This window comes from Mobula hypostoma, chromosome X1, assembly GCF_963921235.1.
Source record: "Mobula hypostoma chromosome X1, sMobHyp1.1, whole genome shotgun sequence".
In the NCBI taxonomy this organism is placed as follows: Eukaryota; Metazoa; Chordata; class Chondrichthyes; order Myliobatiformes; family Myliobatidae; genus Mobula; species Mobula hypostoma.
The window spans coordinates 20,085,708-20,107,512 of NC_086128.1; the positions used below are offsets into that span (position 1 = coordinate 20,085,708).

The 21,805-nt window shown below is 43.2% G+C and overlaps 1 protein-coding gene across 4 annotated transcripts in view; it reads left to right on the plus strand.

Annotated features, from left to right (window-relative positions):
* Positions 1-21,805, plus strand: part of spryd3 (SPRY domain containing 3) — a 239,181-nt gene that overhangs the window by 114,873 nt on the left and 102,503 nt on the right. The gene's annotated exons all lie outside the window — the stretch shown is intronic.

Genomic DNA, 21,805 nt, shown 5'->3' on the forward strand with positions numbered 1-21,805 from the left:
ATGTGTTACTCGGTTACCCAGTCGTTTATCTTTTTTATACTTTTTAACTATTTCCATGAAACTTCAGCTAATGGGGGTAATCACTTAATGGGGCCAAAATGTACTAGTCTCAATGTGTCCCAATTAACTGGAATCCACTTTACTTTGATTATGGACTAATACTGTAAATAGCAATGTACATAATTTCATTTTGTTCTTGCCAGTACTATTTTGGCATCACTACACCAGTGTAAAATTCCAGACAATTAAATTAATACATTTCAGAAATTGAGTTACCTAGTCAGATGATGGTGGGTTAGAGGGTGCAGAGTTAGTATGCAAGATTTCAGTAGGTGCATTATTTTAAATAGATGAAGTGCTATCCATGGTATTAGTTTAAGAATGTAAACAGAACGAAGTCAAAAGCTCCTCCAGCCTTATCTGTTGTCTGCTTCTGTCTGAGCTCCACTTTGCCACTTATCATGTTTACTTTAATCAGTCATACCCCTAGGTAGCCTCATTTTATGCTCTGTTTACAAGTTCTTTTATTTGTTATACTCTCAAACAGCCTAACTGAAGTACATTGACCTTCAGGTTGACAGGTATGGATTTAAAAGAAATGGAATGAGTCACCTAGTAAGTTTCTGTTGAAACAGCCAGAGACTTCAGTGGAATGCAAAAGTTCAGTACCAAACCAGAAAGAAAAATCCAAATTCTTTCATTTATGAAACCTGTGCACTAAACTATAAATATGTCTGGGATTTAGGTGGCATGGTTGGGGATGGAGTGAAGACTTGGACATTCTTTAAATGTCTGTGCATGCTCTGTTTCCTCTGATGATTTACCTCTGCTGTGCTGCTTGTGAAGATCTATCATGGGTCATGCTGTCAGTTTTTCCTTTTGTAGTCAGTAGGAGATCTTAATATTGCCTTACTTTTGTTATATATCAGTCCAGTTTCTGATGGAAAATGTAGAAACATCTTTTTGTGCTGAGATTGATTTGTAGTACAAGTTCTAGCCTCCGTTTTTTTGTTAAATTTTGGTTGTCTCGAATAACATCATGCTGAAGCCTTCTTAATGTATAGGCCCCATGTGACGGGTTAATGTTCACCCCGAGTTCTAGAATGGCACAGTGCATGACCGATACTACTTTTACCTTATGCTTTTCAAAGTACTCTTTAAACTCCAAACCAGGACTTGGCTCACTGAACTCATTTAGTGAAAAGAAATCTAATTTAAGATTTTTCTCAATGTGGGGGAATTCTTTTGTTCATTATGATACAGAGCACTCTTCATTATAGCATGGTTTATTTACTTGGTCATTCCAACAAAAGAATACAGATAAATTGGGATAACAAATGTGGAAAATATACCACATTTATTGCACTTTTTTGGATTAATTCAGTCAGTAACTTCATCTAAAATTTTTATGTAGTTCTCCATTCCCACTGGAATAGTTTTTAAAGCCTCTACATTGTTTCTTTCAACATTCGGGGATGCACCCATAAATGATTTGTCTACTTGAAGTCTCCAAAATCATTTCAAAATCTTTTCTTTTTCTCCAGTTGGTTATAATTGTTCTGTTTCTTTGGATGTAGCTTTATGATTTAGCTTGGTAGTTGGTTGAAAACTAGAACATAGAGAATAGGAATAAAGGGAATTCCTCTGCTTGTCAGGCCACAATAGCTGGTGTTTCATAGGAGTATATACTAAGCTCCTTGCTTTTTTATAATTATATAAATTACTTAGATTTTTACCCTTGTTATTAAAAGAAATAAATGGAAGCGGCTCGGTACAGGTGTCCCCTGCTTTTCGAACATTCGCTTTACGAAACCTCACTGTTAGGAAGGACCTACATTAGTTCCCTGTTTTCGCTAACAGTAGGGGTTCTCACTGTTACGAAAAAAGCAGCACGCGAAAAAAGCAGCGCCCAATAAAAGACAGCGCACGAAAAAAACTGCGCATCCCGAGCAGCCGCTCTCTCCCGGATTCGGAACGGCATTATAGCCGGCATTGCTTAAGCAAGTGCCTGTGAGCAACCGTTAGCAAGATGAGTTCTAAGGTATCGGAAAAGCCTAAAAGAGCTCGTAAGGGTGATACACTTAGCATAAAACTAGACATAATTAAGCGTTTCGATCATGGTGAACCAAGTAAGGACAAAGTGAGTTTGGCTTGCGGAAGTTGACGAAGATGATGTTGAAGCGGTTTTGGCATCCCATGACCAAGAACTGATAAATGAAGAGCTGATGCAATTGGAAGAGGAAAGGATAACAATCGAAGCCGAATGAGTAATGATAAAGTACGACTTTAATTTTGAAAGGGTACGTCGGTTTAGGGCAAATTTGCAAGATGGTTTGAGTGCTTACAAAGAACTGTATGATCTAAAAATGCGCGAGGCTAAGCAGTCAAGCAAGCCTTCCACATCAGCCACAGCAGATGACGAGCCTCGACCTTCGACATCGAGGCGGGCAGACATAGAAGAAGATGACCTACCTGCCCTGATGGAAACAGATGACGATGAGATGACACCCCAGTGTTCCACCACCCCAACCTCCAGGCCACGGACTGATACCGATTCGCGGAGAATGCAGCGGTAGCCAGGAGGCACACAGCATATCTTTAAGAAAAAAGCCGAAATAAACATGCTAATTAATTAGGTGCTGCCCGGCACGTAATTGTCAGCCCAAATCAGAGGTGGTGCAATTAGCAATCACCTCTGATCTGGGCTGACAATTACGTGCCGGGCAGCACCTAATTAATTAGCATGTTTATTTCAGCTTTTTTCTTAAAGATGTGCTGGGTGCCTCCCGGTCACCGCTGTACCACTGCATGCTTCGCAGATAGGTATCGGTTCGCTACCCAGAGGGTTGGGGGCCACTGCACTTCCCCAACTCCGACGACTCAGCCTAACACACCATCATCAGTGTGCTCGGCGCTGTCTTCCCGATTCCAGTAAGTGATACTACACTGTACATACATTATTTCTACTTTATATCGGCTGTGTATTTTTACGTGTTATTTGGTATGATTTGGCAGCATCATAGCTTAAAGGTTACTGGAGAGTGCTTGCTCCGTGTTTTTGCCGATGGCGCTTGCGCATGTTTCTGCCGAGAGCATTTACGTGAGATTTTCACTACAGAGAACAGTTCAGGCCCCCCTCGTACCCCATCTGTTACTTATTTTTATACACACATTCTTTCTCTCACTCTCCTTTTTCTCCCTCTGTCCCTCTGAATATACCCCTTGCCCATCCTCTGTGTTTCCCCCCCCCCCTTTTCCTTCTTCCTGGACCTCCTGTCCCATGATCCTCTCATATCCCCTTTGCCTATCACCTGTCCAGCTCTTGGCTCCATCCCTCGCCCTCCTGTCTTCTCCTATCATTTTGGATCTCCCCCTCCCCCTCCAACTTTCAAATCCCTTACTAGCTCTTCCTTCAGTTAGTCCTGACGAAGGATCTCGGCCTGAAACGTTGACTGCACCTCTTCCTAGAGATGCTGCCTGGCCTGCTGCGTTTACCAGCAACTTTTATGTGTGTTGATTGTGGAATAGTATTTCTACTTTATATAGGCTGTGTATTTGTCATATCATTCCTGCTTTTACTATATGTTACTGTTATTTTAGGTTTTATGTGTTATTTGGCATGATTTGGTAGGTTATTTTTGGGTCTGTGAACGCTCACAAAATGTTCCCATATAAATAAATGGTAATTGCTTCTTCGCTTTACGACATTCCGGCTTACGAACCGTTTCATAGGAACACTCTACCTTCAGATGGCGGGGGAAACCTGTGTATAGGAGAGAGGCAGTAAACGTTTCGAGTTAATCACCTTTAACTAGAACTCACTGCATTTAATAATCTTTCTACTATATTAATCCTCTGCACATCAGAAAGGCTGCCAATTTGAAATGTAACTCCTATTCTCTCTGCACAGATGCTGCCTGACCTGCTGAGTATTTCCAGCATTTTCTTTTTTTTTCCTTTTTAAAATTAAAATAAACAAGTGAAGTGCAGAAATTTTAGTCACAATTTGTCAAATTTTATACTCTTTGAAATTGTGTCATTAGATTGGAAATCTGCCAATGTCACTGCATTATTTAAGGATGAGAAGGAGAAGCCAACTGGCTACGTACATGTTTAAATTAGTTGTGGGGAAGTTACTAAAAGTTAGCATACCGAATAAAGTGACTGAACACTTGAATAAATAGAAGCTGATCTGAGAGATTCAGCATAGCTTCAAAGTGGGTCAGCAGAATGACTAATTCAGCTGAATTTTTCCAGCATGTAAGTAATATCAACAGGGGAGTATCTATGGGCTTACAGATTCTATATCCTTCTACCTGTGAGATAATTCATAAGTGAGAATGCTTCTACATCCTCATCTTCTGTTGCTTAGGGTTAAGGATGATTTGTTCCACTCTAGTTCCATAGAGCTGAGGTTTGGTCAGAGTCCTAGTGGATGCTTAACTTGAGAGAGCATTGAATTGCAAATGAACATGATTTGATTTGAGGAAACACTCACAACACGCTGGAGGAACGCAGCAGGTCGGGCAGCATCCGTGGAAATGATGAGTTGACGTTTCGGGCCGGAACCCTTCGTAAGGACTGCAGAGAGAACGGGCAGAGACCCTATAAAGAAGGTGGGGGGAGGGTGGGAAGGAGAAGGCTGGTAGGTTCCAGGTGAAAAACCAGTAAGAGGAAAGATAAAGGGGTGGCGGAGGGGAGACAGGGAGGTGATAGGCAGGAAAGGTGAAGAAGGAATACGGGTGTACTACAATGGGTAGTAGAAGGAGGCGGAACCATGAGGGAGCTGATGGTCAGCTGGGGGAGGGGGCAGAGTGAAATAGGGATAGAGGCAGGGAGGGGGAGGGAATTACCGGAAGTTGGAGAATTCTATGTTCATACCAAGGGGCTGGAGACTACCTAGACGGTAGATGAGGTGTTGCTCCTCCAACCTGAGTTTAGCCTCATCATGGCAGTAAAGGAAGCCATGTATGGACATATCTGAATGGGAATGGGAAGCAGAGTTGAAGTGGATGGCTACCGGGAGATCCTGTCTGTTGTGGCGGATGGAGTGGAGGTGCTCGACGAAGCGGTCCCCCAATCTACGTTGGGTTTCACCGATGTAGAGGAGGCCGCACCGGGAGCACCGGATGCAATAGATGACCCCAACAGACTCACAAGTGAAGTGTTGCCTCACCTGGAAGGACTGTTTGGGGCCCTGAATGGTGGCAAGAGAGGAGGTGTAGGGACAGGTGCAGCACTTGCGCTTACGGCTGCTAAACTCATTATTCCCACACCCCGTACCACTCGGTTTTACCTCCTTTCCAAGATACACAAGCCTAACTGTCCCGGTAGACCCATAGTTTCTGCCTGCTCCTGTCCCACCGAACTTGTATCTGCCTACCTGGACTCCATTTTGTCACCCATAGTTCAGTCCCTCCCCACCTACATTCAGGATACATCCCATGCCCTCCACCTCTTCAATAACTTCCAGTTCCCCAGTCCCGACCGCTTCATTTTCCCTATGGATGTCCAATCCTTATACACCTCCATTCCCCATCAAGAAGGCCTCAAAGCCCTCCGCTACTTCCTGGATAATAGACCTCACCAGTTCCCCACCACCACTACCCTCCTCCGGTTGGTGGAACTGGTACTGACACTTAATAACTTCTCTTTTGGCTCTTCCCACTTTCTTCAGACTAAGGGTGTAGCTATGGGAACTCGCATGGGCCCCAGCTACGCCTGCCTCTTTGTTGGTTTTGTAGAACAGTCTGTGCTCCAAACCTATTCTGGTACTGCTCCCCAACTTTTCCTTCGGTACATTGACGACTACATCGGTGCTGCTTCCTGCACCCATGCTGAGCTCGTCAATTTCATCGACTTTACTTCAAGCTTCCACCCAGCCCTCAAATTCACTTGGTCCATCTCGGACACTTCTCTCCTTTCTCGATCGCTCGGTCTCCATCTCTGGAGACAGACTGTCCACTGACATCTTCTACAAGCCCACTGACTCTCATAGCGACCTCGACTATACCTCTTCCCACCCCGCCACATGCAAAAATGCCATTCCCTATTCCCAGTTCCTCTGTCTCCGCAGCATCTGCTCCGAGGAAGAGGTTTTCCGTTCCAGGACATCTCAAATGTCCTCTTTCTTTAAGGATCGTGGTTTCCCTTCTGCTGTCATCAATGATGCCCTCACCCGCATCTCCTCCATTTCCCGCACTTCGGCCCTCACCCCATCCTCCCGCCACCCCAACAGGGATAGAGTTCCCCTTGTCCTCACCTACCACCCCACTAGCCTCCGGATCCAGCACATTATCCTCTGCAATTTCCGTCGCCTTCAACAGGACCCCACAACTAAGCACATTTTTCCCTCTCCACCCCTCTCTGCAGGGATCGGTCCCTCCGCGACTCCCTTATCCACACGTCGCTCCCCACGCATCTTCCACCCGGCACTTATCCCTGTAAGTGCAAGTGCTATACCTGTCCCTACACCTCCTCCCTTGCCACCATTCAGGGCCCCAAACAGACCTTCCAGGTGAGGCAACACTTCACTTGTGAGTCTGTTGGGGTCATCTATTGCATCCAGTGCTCCCGGTGCAGCCTCCTCTACATCGGTGAAACCCAACGCAGATTGGGGGACCGCTTCGTCGAGCACCTCCACTCCATCCGCCACAACAGACAGGATCTCCCAGTAGCCATCCACTTCAACTCTTCTTCCCATTCCCATTCAGATATGTCCATACATGGCTTCCTTTACTGCCATGATGAGGCTAAACTCAGGTTGGAGGAGCAACACCTCATCTACCGTCTAGGTAGTCTCCAGCCCCTTGGTATGAACATAGAATTCTCCAACTTCCGGTAATTCCCTCCTCCTCCCTGCCTCTATCCCTATTTCACTCTGCCCCCTCCCCCAGCTGCCTATCACCTCCCTCATGGTTCCGCCTCCTTCTACTACCCAATGTGTTTTCCCCTATTCCTTCTTCACCTTTCCTGCCTATCACCTCCCTGCTTCCCCCCCCACCCCTTTATCTTTCCCCTTACTGGTTTTTCACCTGGAACCTACCAGCCTTCTCCTTCCCACCCTCCCCCCACCTTCCTTATAGGGCCTCTGCCCCTTCCCTCTACAGTCCTGACAAAGGGTTCCGGCCCGAAACGTTTCCATGGATGCTGCCTGACCTGCTGAGTTCCTCCAGCGTGTTGTGAGTGTTGCTTTGATCCCAGCGTCTGCAAAGTATTTTGTATTTGATTTGAGGATTGGTTAAGCTTTAGGAGACTGAATGAGGGTAAGAGATAAATACTCTAACGGAAAGTGATAACTAATCTGTTCTGGAGCATCTACATTTCTTCACATTTTGGTAAAAGGAGTAGAAAGTTGTATATCCAAGCTGGGGAGGGGAAGAAACTGAGAAAGTGGCTGGGGCAGGGGATGTTTACAGAAAGGTGTGTGTTAGTGTGTGTGGAGATGGGTAGATTTACAGGAGAGAGAAAGAGGGCAATGTTATCTGAAATCGGAGAATTCAGTATTCATGCTGTTAGGTGTTAGCACCACATCGATATGAGGTGCTGTTCTTCTTTGCATTTGGCTTGGCTTTGGAGGATGCTGAGGACTTAGGTCAGTGACAGGTCAGTGTGGAAATGGGAAGGAGAATTAAAATAGCTTGTAACCAGGTGCTCCATTTCCCTCCACTCATGCTACTTGATCTGTTGATTTCTTCCAGTATCTTTTTCTTTGCTCCCAATTCCAGCATCTATAATCTCTTGTGTCTCCCCAAATATTTGCAACCAATTTCACAGTGGAAAGCACAAAAAAACATACTAAAAATAATTGGTCACCAAAAGAGTAAAAAATTTAAAACAGACCAAAATAAGGAATAGACAAACTATTAGGATTCAGGACTGAGGAATTTGGGCCTGTTGCTGGTTCTGTGTTATCTGGCTTCAGTGATAGTGTTTGCATTGGGTACATTCCTTCAAAAATCTCTAGATTCTGGAAGGCTTCAAACAGATTGGAATACAGTGACTGCGATACGGTAGTTCAATAATGAAAGGAAAGAGAAGCAGGGGAATACAGGTCAGCTAGCTTATCAGTCATATAGGAATCCATTATTAAGAAATGAAAGCATGGTACTTGGAAAAGCTCGTGACTAAGCAGAGTTGATGAGGTTTCCTGAAAGAGAAATGGTGTTGAATGATTTTCTTAGACGAAAGAGCTGATTGTGGACTTCAGGAAGAGTAAGACGAAAGAACACATACTAATCCTCATAGAGGGATCAGAAGTGGAGAGAGTGAGCAGCTTCAAGTTCCTGGGTGTCAAGATCTCTGAGGATCTAATCTGGTCCCAACATATCGATGTTGTTATAAAGAAGGCAAGACAGCGGCTATACTTTATTAGGAGTTTGAAGAGATTTGGCATGTCAACAAATACACTCAAAAACTTCTATAGTTGTACTGTGGAGAGCATTCTGACAGGCTGCATCACTGTCTGGTATGGAGGGGCTACTGCACAGGACCGAAAGAAGCTGCAGAGGGTTGTACATTTAGTCAGCTCCGTCTTGGGCACTAGCCTACAAAGTACCCAGGACATCTTTAGGGAGCGGTGTCTCAGAAAGACAGTGTCCATTATTAAGGACCTCCAGCACTCAGGCACTCCAGCACTTTTCTCACTGTTACCATCAGGTAGGAGGTCCAGAAGCCTGAAGGCACACACTCAGTGATTCAGGAACAGCTTCTTTCCCTCTGCCATCTGATTCCTAAATGGACATTGAAGCTTTGGACACTACCTCACATTTTTTTTAATATACAGTATTTCTGTTTTTGCACAATTTTAAATCTATTCAATATATGTAATTGATTTGTTTATTTATTATTTTTTTTCTCTCTGCTAGATTATGTATTGCATTGAACTGCTGCTGCTAAGTTAACAAATTTCACGTCACATGCTGGTGATAATAAACCTGATTCCGATTCTGAATTTTGTCGTGGTAAGGAAAAGGGTGCCAGTACTTGAATTTTTAAGAGGTGATTGGTAATTTCACTAAGTAATTGGGTGAGGTGTTAGATATAGTCTTGTGGGATTGAGAGCAATGTGGTAGTTTGGATAGAGGTATGGTTAACACACTCACACTCTATTTTCAGGCTATTGCATTGTAATATTTGGGATTCCTCAGGGATCACTGTGGGAACTTTGGCAATTTACAGTTTATGCCATTGACTTTGTTGAAGGGTCCTAACAATATATCTGGATTTGCAGGTGAATTGAAGAAAGGTGAGAGAGCACAGCGTCTACAAGGGATATAGGCAGGTTAAATAGCTGGTATAAAGTTGGTGTACAATGAGGGCATACATGAAATCTACTTGGGAGAAAGAATATAAAAGCAGGATGTTATTTCAACGGTATGAGACTAAATGATACTGCTCAGAGAGATCTGTATTTCCTCATGCAAGGAACATAAAGTCAGCATGCAGGTACAATATTAACAAATAGAAGTTGCAAGGCTGATAGTACAAAGGATGGTCTTTATACAGACATACACTGCATTGGTGATACCCTACTTGGCGTGCTTCATACAGTTTTGGCTGCCTCATTTAAGAAGACGCCTTAGAAAAATAGAAAACCTACAGCACAATACAGGCCCTTCGGCCCACAAAGCTGTGCCGAACATGTCCTTACCTGAAAAATTACTTGGGGTTACCCACAGCCCTGTATTTTTCTGAGCTCCATATACCTGTCCAGGAGTCTCTTAAAAGTCCCTATTGTGTCTGCCTCCACCACCGTCGCCGGTAGCGCATTAAAAAAAATCTTACCCCTGATATCTCCCCTGTACCTACTTCCAAGCACCTTAAAACTGTGCCCTCTCATGCTAGCCATTTCAGCCCTAGGAAAAAGCCTCTGACTATCCACATGATCAATGCCTCTCATCATCTTATACACCTCTGTCAGGTCTCCTCTCTTCCTCTGTCACTTCAAGGAGAAAAGGCTGAGTTTACTCAACCTATTTTCATAAGGCATGCTCCCCAATCCAGGCAACATCCTTGTAAATCTCCTCTGCACCCTTTCTATGGTTTCCACCATCCTTCCTGTAGTGAGGCAACCAGAACTGAGCACAGTACTCCAAGTGGGAATAAGTCTTCTTATCCTATGGTAGTCCCTTGGGTTCAAGGATGACTTCCACACTGGTTCCCTAAGGTGACTGATGAGGTGGGGCTCAGACTTCCCCACAAGTGGGGCAGGGTATACAAACTGGATCCAAAACTGGCTTTGTGATAGGAGACAGGGTAGTGGTGGATGGGTATTTTTCTGACTGGACTTCTGTATTGTGCTGGGACCGTTGTTGCTTGTAATGTACATAAGTGACTTGGATGAGAATGTAGGTGGTACCTTTAGCAAGTCGAAGGAGTCATGGATGGCGAAAAAATTGTCTAAGGCAAGGGTTCCCAACCTGACGTCCACTGACCCTTTGGTTAATGGTAGGGGTCCATGGCATAAAAAGGTTGGGAACCCCTGGTCTAAGGGTATAGTGAGACATGAATCAGCTGGAAAGTTGGGCGTTGTGGTGACAGATGGAACTTAATCTAGGCAAGTGTGAGGTAATGAGCGTTAGGAGGTCAAATGCTGGCAGAACATAAAGAGTAAATGGCAAGTTCTTGGGAGCATTGATGTACAGATAGGTCTTTTTGTGCAGGTCCATAGCTCCCTGAGAGTAGGGAGACACTGGTATGGGCATTTGGTATGCTTACCTTTATAGGCTGAGGCACTGAGTATAAAGATGGGATATCATCTTGCAGTTACACAAAACATTGATAAAGCTACACGTGAAGTATTGTATACAGTTCTGGTTGCTACACTATAGGAAGGCAATGGAGATAGTGTAGATGAGATCCAGAGATGCTGTAATTGTGACCATCTGCAAGAAACAAGACAAAAGGTAACCACAGTAACATATAAAATACTGGAGGAACTCAGCAAGTCGGGCAGTATCTATGGAAATGAATAAACAGTCAACATTTCAGGACCCTCCTTCTGGACTGAAAAAGAAGGGGGAAGATGACAGACCAAAAAGGTGGGGGAGAGGAAGGAAAATAGCTAGAAGTTGAGCAAGATGGCAGTGAAGACAAGTTCCCAGGAAGAATTCATGGCTGTGCTAGTGAGTCCGGGTGAGCATGTGGTTGAAGAGTCAAGAGGGCAGTAGAGATCACGGGGAGCAGTGAGAGAGGATCTTACTGAACTCACTTCGAAGAGAACATTTAAACTTCACCATGGTCCTCTTCAACTTCCTTCTCCAGACATCCCACCTCTCCCGGAAGTTCCGGGAGTCTCCCACATATTGATAGTGGCTCCCTGATACCCGGAAATTATATACAATATCCTGGAAATCGATTTTTTGAGAGGGAGAGCGAGCATCCTGATTGGTCTGTCTTCGTGCTAAGAGTGGTCCCTAACCACCGGGCTGCGAGGAAACGATATGATTTGGCGATTGAAACGATATGAGTCAGCTGCACCTTTCCTCACTCCCTGTCACGGCCACTGTTGAACTTGAACGCACATGAGGTCATGACCCATGCGTCATCCATGTCAGTACGGGAAGAAGATCATCTCCTCGAGCTTGCAAATGATGGCGGGCTGAAAAGTATGTTTGACGTAACATCTTTGCTGGCATTCTGGATCGAAGTCAAGGATAAATGTCCTGAGATAGCCACGGAAGCACTGAAAACGTTGCTTCTATTTCCAACATATCTCTGCGAAGCAGGGTTTTCTGCAATGAATGCAACGAAAACAAAATTGCGGAATAGACTGGACATAAGGAACCCCCCTTCGAGTATCGCTGTCTCCCATCACCCCTCGATGGCACCATCTTGTTGCAGGGAAACAAGCCCAGGGCTCCCACTGATTCAGCGATATTGGTGTGTTGCAATGATCTTATATGTTCATACGAGGAAAATGTGTGCTGCGTGTTTAACATCCAAACGTTACTTAAAATGTCATGATGCTATTGACTTATAATTGACTTATCACTATATTCATGCGAGGAAAATACAGGTTTCCCTGCCATCCGAAGGTAGAGCGTTCCTATGAAACGTTTTGTAAGCCGAACTGTCGTAAAGCGAAGAAGCAATTACCATTTATTTATATGGGAAAATTTTGTGAGCATTCGCAGACCCAAAAATAACCTACCAAATCATGCCAAATAACACATAAAACCTAAAATAACAGTAACATATAGTAAAAGCAGGAATGATATGATAAATACACAGCCTATATAAAGTAGAAATACTTTTCCACAATCATTGCCTGCATTGTTATTCGTAGCGAAAATCTCACGCAAGCGCCGTCGGCAGAAAATCTCATGCAAGCGCTGTTGGCAAAAACACTCTCTCCAGTAAACTTTAAGCTGTGAAGCTGCCAAATCATACCAAATAACACGTAAAAAAACACAGCCTATATAAAGTAGAAATAATGTATGTACAGTGTAGTATCACTTACCGGAATTGGGAAAGCGCGGAGCACACTGATGGTGGTGTGTTAGACTGAGTCGTCAGAGTTTGGGTGGTGCAGTGGTCCCCACCTTCCGGGCCACCGACCGATACCGATCCACGAAGCATGCAGGGGTACAGCGGCAGCCGGGAGGCACACAGCACATCTTTAAGAAAAAGGCCGAAATAAACAAGCTAATTAATTAGGTGCCGCTCAGCATGAAATTGTCGGTCCAGATCAGTGCCGATTGCCAATTGCATCACCTCTGATCTGGGCCGACAATTACATGTCGGGAGGCACCTAATTAATTAGCATGTTTATTTTGGATCTTTTCTTAAAGATATGCTGTATGCCTTCCAGCTACCACTGCATTCTCCGCGAATCGGTACAGTATCTGTCCACGGCCTGGGTGTTGGGGTGGTGGGACACTGGGGTGTCATCTCGTCGTCGTCTGTTTCCATTAGAGCAAGCAGCTCATCTTCTCCTATGACTGCCTGCTTTGATGTCGAAGGTTGAGGTTTGTCGTCTGCTGTGGCTGATGTGGAAGGCTTGCTTGACTGCTGAGCGTCGTGCATTTTTCTATTATACAGTTCTTTGTAAGCACTCAAACCATCCTGTAAATATCCCCTAAACCTACGTACCCTTGCAAAATTAAAGTCATACTTTATCATTGCAGCGAAAATCTCACGCAGTTGTTTCACGTTCAATTCGCTACTGCATTCGGTTTCGATTGTTATCCTTTCCTCTTCCAAAATTGCATCAGCTCTTCATCTATCAGTTCTTGGTCATGGGATGCCAAAACCTCTTCAACATCATCTTCGTCAGCTTCCACAAGCCAAACTCACGTTGTCCTTACTTCGTTCACCATGAACAAAACGCTTAATTATGTCTAGTTTTACGCTAAGTGTAACACCCTTACAAGCTCTTTCAAGCTTTTCCGACACCTTATTTATTTCAGGGGGTGCCTCCTCCCTGAAATGGTGGTGCCAAAGCTGATTTTTTATTGTGCGCTGAGTTTTTTCGTAACAGTGAAAACACCTTCTGTTAGCGAAAACAGGGAACTAATGTAGGTCTTTCGTAACAGTGAGGTTTCGTAAAGCGAACGTTCGAAAAGCGGGGGACACTTGTATGCGCTGTGTTTTTAATATTAAATTCGTTAGATAAACCCTTTTAGAAATGAAATTGAGTGTATTAGCCACTTATAAGTGACTTATAGTTGACTTATCACCTATATTCCGGTCGTGATTAACACCCCCCGCCCCCTGGTTGGCCAGTCCGCAAGAATATTGTCAATATTAACCCGGTCCACGGTGCAAAAAAGGTTGGGGACCCCTGCTAAGTAGACCTATCAGTTTTCTCTGTGGGCGGGCTTTACAGTCGACCTCAAAAATAATGACAGTGTTGCTCACTGCACTGTTTGCAACAGTGACTTTTCTATTGCCCATGGTGGGTTAAGACTGTAAAAGACGTGTTGAGGTGAGTTTTACAGGTGTCATTCATTTATTCATTAGCATAGCTAATGTTAATTAAACTAGCTGGCTGGCTGCTAAGGAGCTACACTATTGATGTCCTACGTGATGAGGCCAAACTCACTGTAGACTTGCTTAAAGTTGTAATAGAATAAACATGATAATATATAAGTACATATTTTAATGTCACATTTTCTGCATATACCCAACTTGGCTTACAGATTAGACAAAATCACTAAACAAAGTATTACATACACCCTAGGAGGTCAACCGGGGGGTGGGGGGGTGCGGGATATGGGGTTGCAGGGGGCGGGGGTGCCTCCTCCCTGAAATGGTGGTGCTACCTCCCTGAAATGAGTTTTTGCAGGGTGGGATGTCTGCTTCTCCCAGTGGTCAAGTGTCAGTGTGGTTTCTATCCACTTAGCGTCACAGTGGTCCTGATAATCATGTGCGACAACTCCCAAGAAAAATGCAGAGAGGAGGATCTAGCCACTATACGAGGCCTTCTTTCAACTTCCATAAAGCGTTGCTTCCACAATTAAGAATGACTGTGGAGCACCCTCATAGAAATTTGTCTTTATTTTTTGATTGCTTCATGACAGCATCGAAGCTGTGATCCTAAGCAACTAGTTAACAGAACCAATCTTAGAGAAAACAGGTGGCAAACAAAGCTGCACTGTTTCTCCAATGCTTTTCTCAACCTTTCTTGCCACACAATGTTGCACATCATCTCCAACAAAGTTCTGTGGAAATAGAGCTTATCTTCAGAACTAAACTGTGAAGGAGTTATATGCTTGTCTTAAAAGCAGTGCTTGAGGGTTCACTAGATTGATTCCTAGGGTGAAGTGGGGTGGGGGGGGGGTGCTGCCTTGTAAGAGAAGATTAAGAAGATTAGGCCTATACAGTCTGGAGCTGAGAAGAACAAAGGTGACCTCATTGAAATGCAATATTATTAGGGAATTTCATGAGGTTGTTGCAAAGAGGATGTTTCTGCTAGTGAGCTAGTCTGGAGCTAGAGACATAGTCTCAAATAAGGGGTTGCTACCTGACTGGGATAAGAAGAAAATTCTTCTGCAAGAATTGTCAATCTTTGAAATTCTCCACCACAATGCACTGTGGAGGCTGTCAGTAAGAGTATCCAAGACTGATCATTTTTGGACTGGCTCCATTAATATTTTAAAATCTGAAGTCAGTAGTGTTGCTAGCTAACAATATTTCAATAGGTACATTTAATGTCAGAGAAATGTATACAATATACAACCTAAACTTCTTTTTCTTCGCAATCATTCACAAAAACAAAGCAGTGCCTCAAAGAATGAATGACAGTTAAATGTTAGAACCCCAAAGCCCCCCCCAGCTCCCCCCTCCCACGCACAAGCAGCAGCAAGGCAACGACCCCCTCGTTCTCCTCCAGCAAAAAAAGCATCGGTGCCCCCCACCGAGCACGCAAACGTGTAGCAAAGCATCAGTAAAGACAGACTTGCAGTACCCCAAAGGCTACTCATTCACCCAGTATTCTTGCCCTCCCTAATAAGGGGAAAAGAGATGTCCCGTCTCACAGTGAGAGGGGAGACGTAACAAAACAACTCGCCAATTTATGGTGTTAAAAGTGTACTGCGACGCTTTTTCCGAGCTCTGTGCCCAAAGATCTCGGGTCTCTGGGCACATAGCCAGCAGCCAGCTCACTGCTTTCGACCTTCCATGTACTCTCCTGACACACCAGGCGGCGGCATCAACCTCATATCCGCCCGCCTCCAGAGTCATGAAAATCCAGCACCCTGAAAGCGCGCTGGTCTTCCAGGCCGCATCCTTGGCATATCGAAAAGCAGCTGGTCATGAGGCCCTGAGGGCAAATCCCATTTTTGCAAAGAACCAAAGTCAGTGTGTAACTCCAGGTCAGGGTCTTCAAAAGAACCCTGAAAAGGGAAAAAAAGAGGTATTAAAGATAGAAATAGAGCTGTTTCTGAAGATGCAAGCAAAGGAGTTGCCGATAGGTGCCATCATCCTAAGCTCCACCCTCCGTCTGTTGACAGTTATGGGGCCAGTGTGGTTGAATGATGTTAGGATACAGATCAGATATAATCAGTAAATAGTAGAACAAGCTCAAATGGCTGAATAACCTAATCCTATGATCTTAAAACCTTTTGATGGGTATGGATTTCAAAAGTGTATTGCTAGAATTTTTTTAAATGCTAAAGTACTGTACACCCTAGACACCCTAGATTTTTATATAAATTTTGTTTTATATGATTTTTGTTTTCTGCATTAGTGTGTAAGTAGAAAAGAGCAAATTTTAAATTTCCAAACATTCATTTACCAAAAAATTAAATATTACAGAGAATTTTTTGTATTTCATTAAAGGAAGTAACATATTAAATAATAGATCACTTTTCAAATAAAAACTTGACTTTGTAGGTATATGGACTAGTGCATGATTAAACAAAGATAACAAACAAGATGCTAATGATCAATGATATGATGAGTTGAATGAACTAAACTGACTAACTGAAACAGAAATGGGTGTAAAAGGAATCAGATTGGGCAAAAGGCTACCAAACTAAAAGGTGAAGGTCTTGCAGATGTGACAGTTTAACCTTCAAATCATCAATTCTTACACCAAGGCAAGAGTGAGCATAGCAACAAGACACAAGGTGGTCATCCTGCATCAGCAAGATCTCTCCCAAGCAGAAATTTCAGGGCAGACTGGAGTTTCAAGATGTACTGTCCAAGCTCTTCTGAAGAACCACAAGAGAAATGGGTAAGGTTGAGGACCAGAAACACAGTGGTCAGCCACAGAAACTGAGCAAGGTAGATGAGAAATACATCAAACTGATGTCCCTTCTAAACTGGAAGAAGCCATTCCTCTGAAGTGGAAACAAAGCCAAGGGTTTCAACTACCCCACAAAAACACAAGGACTGGGGTGCTGAACATTAACAGCAAGTGCTCTGGACCAATGCTTCAATATGAAATTTTTGGCTCAAATAGGAGGCAGTTTGTCTGTAGAAGAGCTGAAGAGTGCTACTTGGATGAGTGTCTGCAGCCAACAGTGAAACACAGCGAAGGTTCCCTGCAGGTTTGAGGCTACGTTTCTGCATTTAGAGTTGGTGATCTGGTCTGAATTAATGGGATCCTCAATGCTGAGAAACACAGGCAGATTCTCATCTAACGCACAATGCCATCAGGGAGGTGTCTAATCAGTCCCAACTTCATTCTGCAGCAGGACAATGACCCCAAACACACAGCCAAGGTCATAAAGAACTATCTTCAGTAAAAAGAAGAACAAGGAGTTCTACAACAGATGGTATGGCCTCCACAGAGCCCTGATCTCAACATCATCAAGGCTTTTGGGGATTACCTGGAGAGACAGAAACAAGCAAGACAGCCAAAGTCTGCGGAAGAACTGTGGCAAGTTCTCCAAGATGCTTGGAACAGCCTACCAGCAGATTGTCTTATACAACTGCATAACAGAATTGATGCAGATTTAAAATCAGTGGGCGGTCACACCAAATATTGATTTGATTTAGGGTTTTTTCCACTGTTCCTGCTTATTATAGTAATTTTTTGATTCTTAGAAACTTTTCATTCCATTATTCTTGAAAATATCTTCACTTTACAGAATTTTTTACATTTATCTAAGACTTTTGCACAGTACTGTAAATATATTAAAAGTGATTGGGAGATGGAATAGATAGAGAGCTATGTAATACAAAGTAAATAGGTGGAATGACAGTTTCTTTTAATGGCATATGGGGAAGATGATGCAATGCAGATCCCATGGACATTTTCTTATTGAATGAATGTTGCAAATCACTTACAGAAAGAGGGTTGTTAAACTAAATATTTTTATGTTGACCAGTTGCTTTCTTTATCCTATTATGATGGATTTGTCTTTCTGGAGTTACGGCTTGACATCTGAGGACAACAATAACTATATCATAGGCAGCTTCCTTTTTGCTTACACTGCCATGGCCTATTGTAATGCACAATTTCTTACTGAAGAGTCATTTTTTTTAAAAAAGTAAAAAATAAACTTGACTTGTCAATTTTAATTCATGTCTTTAAATTGAGTGTAAAAATATTTTAACCCAGCAGTTTATACATTTGAAGTGAGGTTGGAAGGCCAGTGGAAGAATTAAACTTCCAAGGTCTGTAGTTTGCTTGCATAGTGTGTCTTTCATTCTGCCTGGGACTGTGTCAGACAAGGTGCAAGGCTTTCTTTTGATGTGTTGAGTAACTCCATTTGGCTGCTGTGTAATGGATTGTTTTTTAAATAATAAAGTTAATAATTTGAGAGTGCATGCATTAGCACAGCACAGTATCCATGTGTTAACCCATTGTCCTCCCCAAAAATATCTATTCTGATTGTGCTCAAAAAGCTTCTGTTAAGGAGGGAAATATGATGATGTAAATGGTCCTTTGCTGGCTGTTCCTCATTCATAAGGCCAGTGATGTTGTGGGGATAGAAATGGACTCTCTCACGGTGGTATCTGAAAAGAGGATGCTGTCTAAGTTGCATACCATCTTGGTCAATGTCTCCCATCCACTACATAATGTACTGGGTGGGCACAGGAGTACATTCAGTTGGAGACTCATTCCACCGAGATGCAGCACAGAGCGTCATAGGAAGTCATTCCTGCCTGTGGCCATTAAAACTTTACAACTCCTTCCTTGGAGGGTCAGACACCCTGAGCCAATAGGCTGGTCCTGGACTTATTTCATAATTTACTGGCATAATTTATATATTACTATTTAACTATTTATGGTTCTATTACTATTTATTATTTATGGTGCAACTGTAACGAAAACCAATTTCCCCCGGGGTCAATAAAGTATGACTGTGACTAACAGAAGTAATTATCCTCTATTCATTTAATCAGAATGTGTTCCAGCATAAAAAGATCGTTTAACACATCATGACTGCCATCCTTTTTTCCCCGCAAGAGCTTTCTAGTTAACTCCACTCTCTTGCTCAGTCCCACCATCATTTTAGGCAACTCCTGAGAACTGAGGATGACTTGTATCCATTCTGGACTTGTAGGCTCTGAGGTAACTGAGGCCAAAGTGGACCCCAGTGTGGTCTTCTGCTGCTGTTGCCCATCCACTTGAAGGTTCGACATGTTGTGCATTCAGAGATACTCTTTTGCAAACCGCTGTTGTAATGCTGGGTATTTTAAGCTACTGTTGCCTTCCTGTCACTTGAACCAGTCTGGCCATTTTTCCTTTGACCTCTCATTAACAAGATATTTTTACCCACAGAACTTAGATCGCATTTCTTCCCCGTTCTGATGTTTAGTCTGAACAACTGAACCTCTTGACCATGTCAGCATGCTTTTATTCATTCTGTAGGTGTACTTAATATAATGGTCACTGAGTATATACTTGCACAAAGTCGAATGGCAGGTCAGATGATTGAATATATTTCCAACATTTTCTGGTTTTACTACTGTGCAAGTTTTGTGCACTCCTCTGCAGTGCCTTGATTTTTAAAAAGCATTTATTTTAGCGATAGAGCACAGAGTAAGTCATTTTGGTCCTTCGAGGCACACTGCCCCTGCAATCCTTTAGAAATCCAATTAACCTAATCACAGGACAATTTACAATGACCAGTTAACCTACCCAGTACATCTTTAGACTGTGAGAGGAAACCGGAGCATCTTGGGAAAACCCACACAATCCATGGGGAGAACATACGGAGATTCCTTCCAGAATGGCACTGTAATGTCACATGAAGAGTGTTTGATGGCTCTGGGCCTGTATTCACTGGAATTCCAAAGAATGGGGAATAACCTCATTGAAACCAATTGAATGGTGAAAAGTGTTGGAGTGGATGTAGAGAGCATGCTTCCTGGAGTGGGAGTGCCTAAGACCAGAGGACACAGCCTCAGAATAGAGGGGCATCTATTTAGAATGGAGATGAGAAGGAATTTCTTTAGCCAGGGAGTGGTGAATCTGTGGAGTTCATTGCCGCAGGCAGCTGTGGAGGCCAAGTCTTTATATACATTTAAGGCAGAGGTTGACAAATTCTTGATTGGTCAGGGATATGAGGTGAAGGTAGGAGATTGGGGCTGAGAGGAAGAATGGATCTGTCATGATGAAATGGTGAAGCGGACACGATTGTCCAAACGGCCTAATTCTGCTCCTATATCTTAGGTTTTATGTAATTGAACTCTAAACTCTGGAACGCTCTGAGCTGTAATAGCATTGCGCTATCCACTACACTACTGTGATAGTGCTATAGTAAAGGTGCTATATAAATACATTCAGTGCCTACTTTATTAGTACACCTGTACATTAATGCAAATCACTAATCAGCCAATCATGTGGCAGCAACACAGTGCATGAAAGCATGAACACCTTGGGGAGAAAAGTTCTTCAGGTCCTCTCTAAACCTCATACTTCTCACTATGCCCTCTAGTTTTGGACACTTTAGCCTCATCTCAGTAAGAATCCCAGCTGTAAATGCTTTTATAGGGCAACACAGGAAACGCAGAAGAGCTGATTGATTCCTTCGGAAAGATAGCTCTGCCTTCAAAAAGTCCCTTGAATAGGTAACTGCTATTTCAAAATCCACTTCCCATATAGGTAGGTGACAAGGGCCACTTCCAAAATATGTAAGCATTGGTGAATGGCAGAATATTAGCGTGCTATATTGTTCTTGAACTGTCTGATTCCAAAATGGGCACATTTTCAAGTGGAAGAACTGTTGATTTCAGTTCAGTAAATGTTACCCAGTTTGGTGCTATTAATGTATGTAGCATATAAATTGTCAGATTTGACATTCTTTTGAAGTGTAATGTCTTTTTTATCCCATTATGTATAACTTGACTGTGAATTTTTCTTGAGAATTTTGAGATGTTACCAAACTGCCGTGTGATTTGGAAAAAAAAATGTCCTTGGTGTGGTCACCTTGTGACTGTAGCTGTTTGTGATACTGTTGGAAATCTGCTGTATTTTGGTGCTTTGTGGTGGCAATGTCTCAGTTACGGCTTGTAGTAGCAGACTAAAGTGTGAGAGGCAATTGTTCGTGTAAGTGCTAAATTGGGTGTCAGTCCAAATGCTTTTTTTAAAATATCCCTTTGGATTTATGGAGATCGGTATTCACAACAGCTGTACAACTGCAGTCATGGGGCCAAGATAGCATAGTAACTTTACGACTATTTTCAGCCTCTGCAAGAAAGTTACTAAGAGGTGAGGAGGTGCCATAATCTCAGGCCTGCTTACTTGTCATCCAAATTAAACTGTTAAACTCATGAAATCTCTTACTAAGCTCTCCAAGGCAGTTATGTTAGTTTAAAAAAAATAGCTGTTAGGGTGATACTGAGCTGCGGAGCAGAAAGGGACTGGATAACATTCCTAATCTCTACTGTTTAGTTGATCTCAGGTAGGACAGATGGGCCTCAATGACCTTAAACTGGGAAGAAGGAACCTTAGCTTTGGGTCCTGTTCCATGTGTTCATCCGGTGATCAATCTCCCAACCCCTAACTACTAAAACAAAGTAAAAGCCTGTAGATGTTGGTTAAAAACTGGGTCAAATTTGTTTTTAATTGGCTGATAAATCCATGCAATCAGAGAGTCACACACAAAATGCTGGAGAACTCAGCCTACCGAATATTGAAAGGACTGGATAAGGTGGATGTGGAGAGGATGTTTCCTATGGTGGAGGTATCCAGAACTAGAGGGTACAGCCTCAAAATTGAGGGGTGACCTTTTAGATTTTAGAACAGAGGTAAGGAGGAATTTTTTTTTTTAGCCAGAGAGCAGTGAATCTGTGGGATACTCTGCTACACACTGCAGTGGAGGCCAAGTCCGTGGGTATATTTAGGGCAGAAGTTGATCATTTCCTGATCGGTCAGGGCATCAAAGGCTACGGCAAGAAGGCA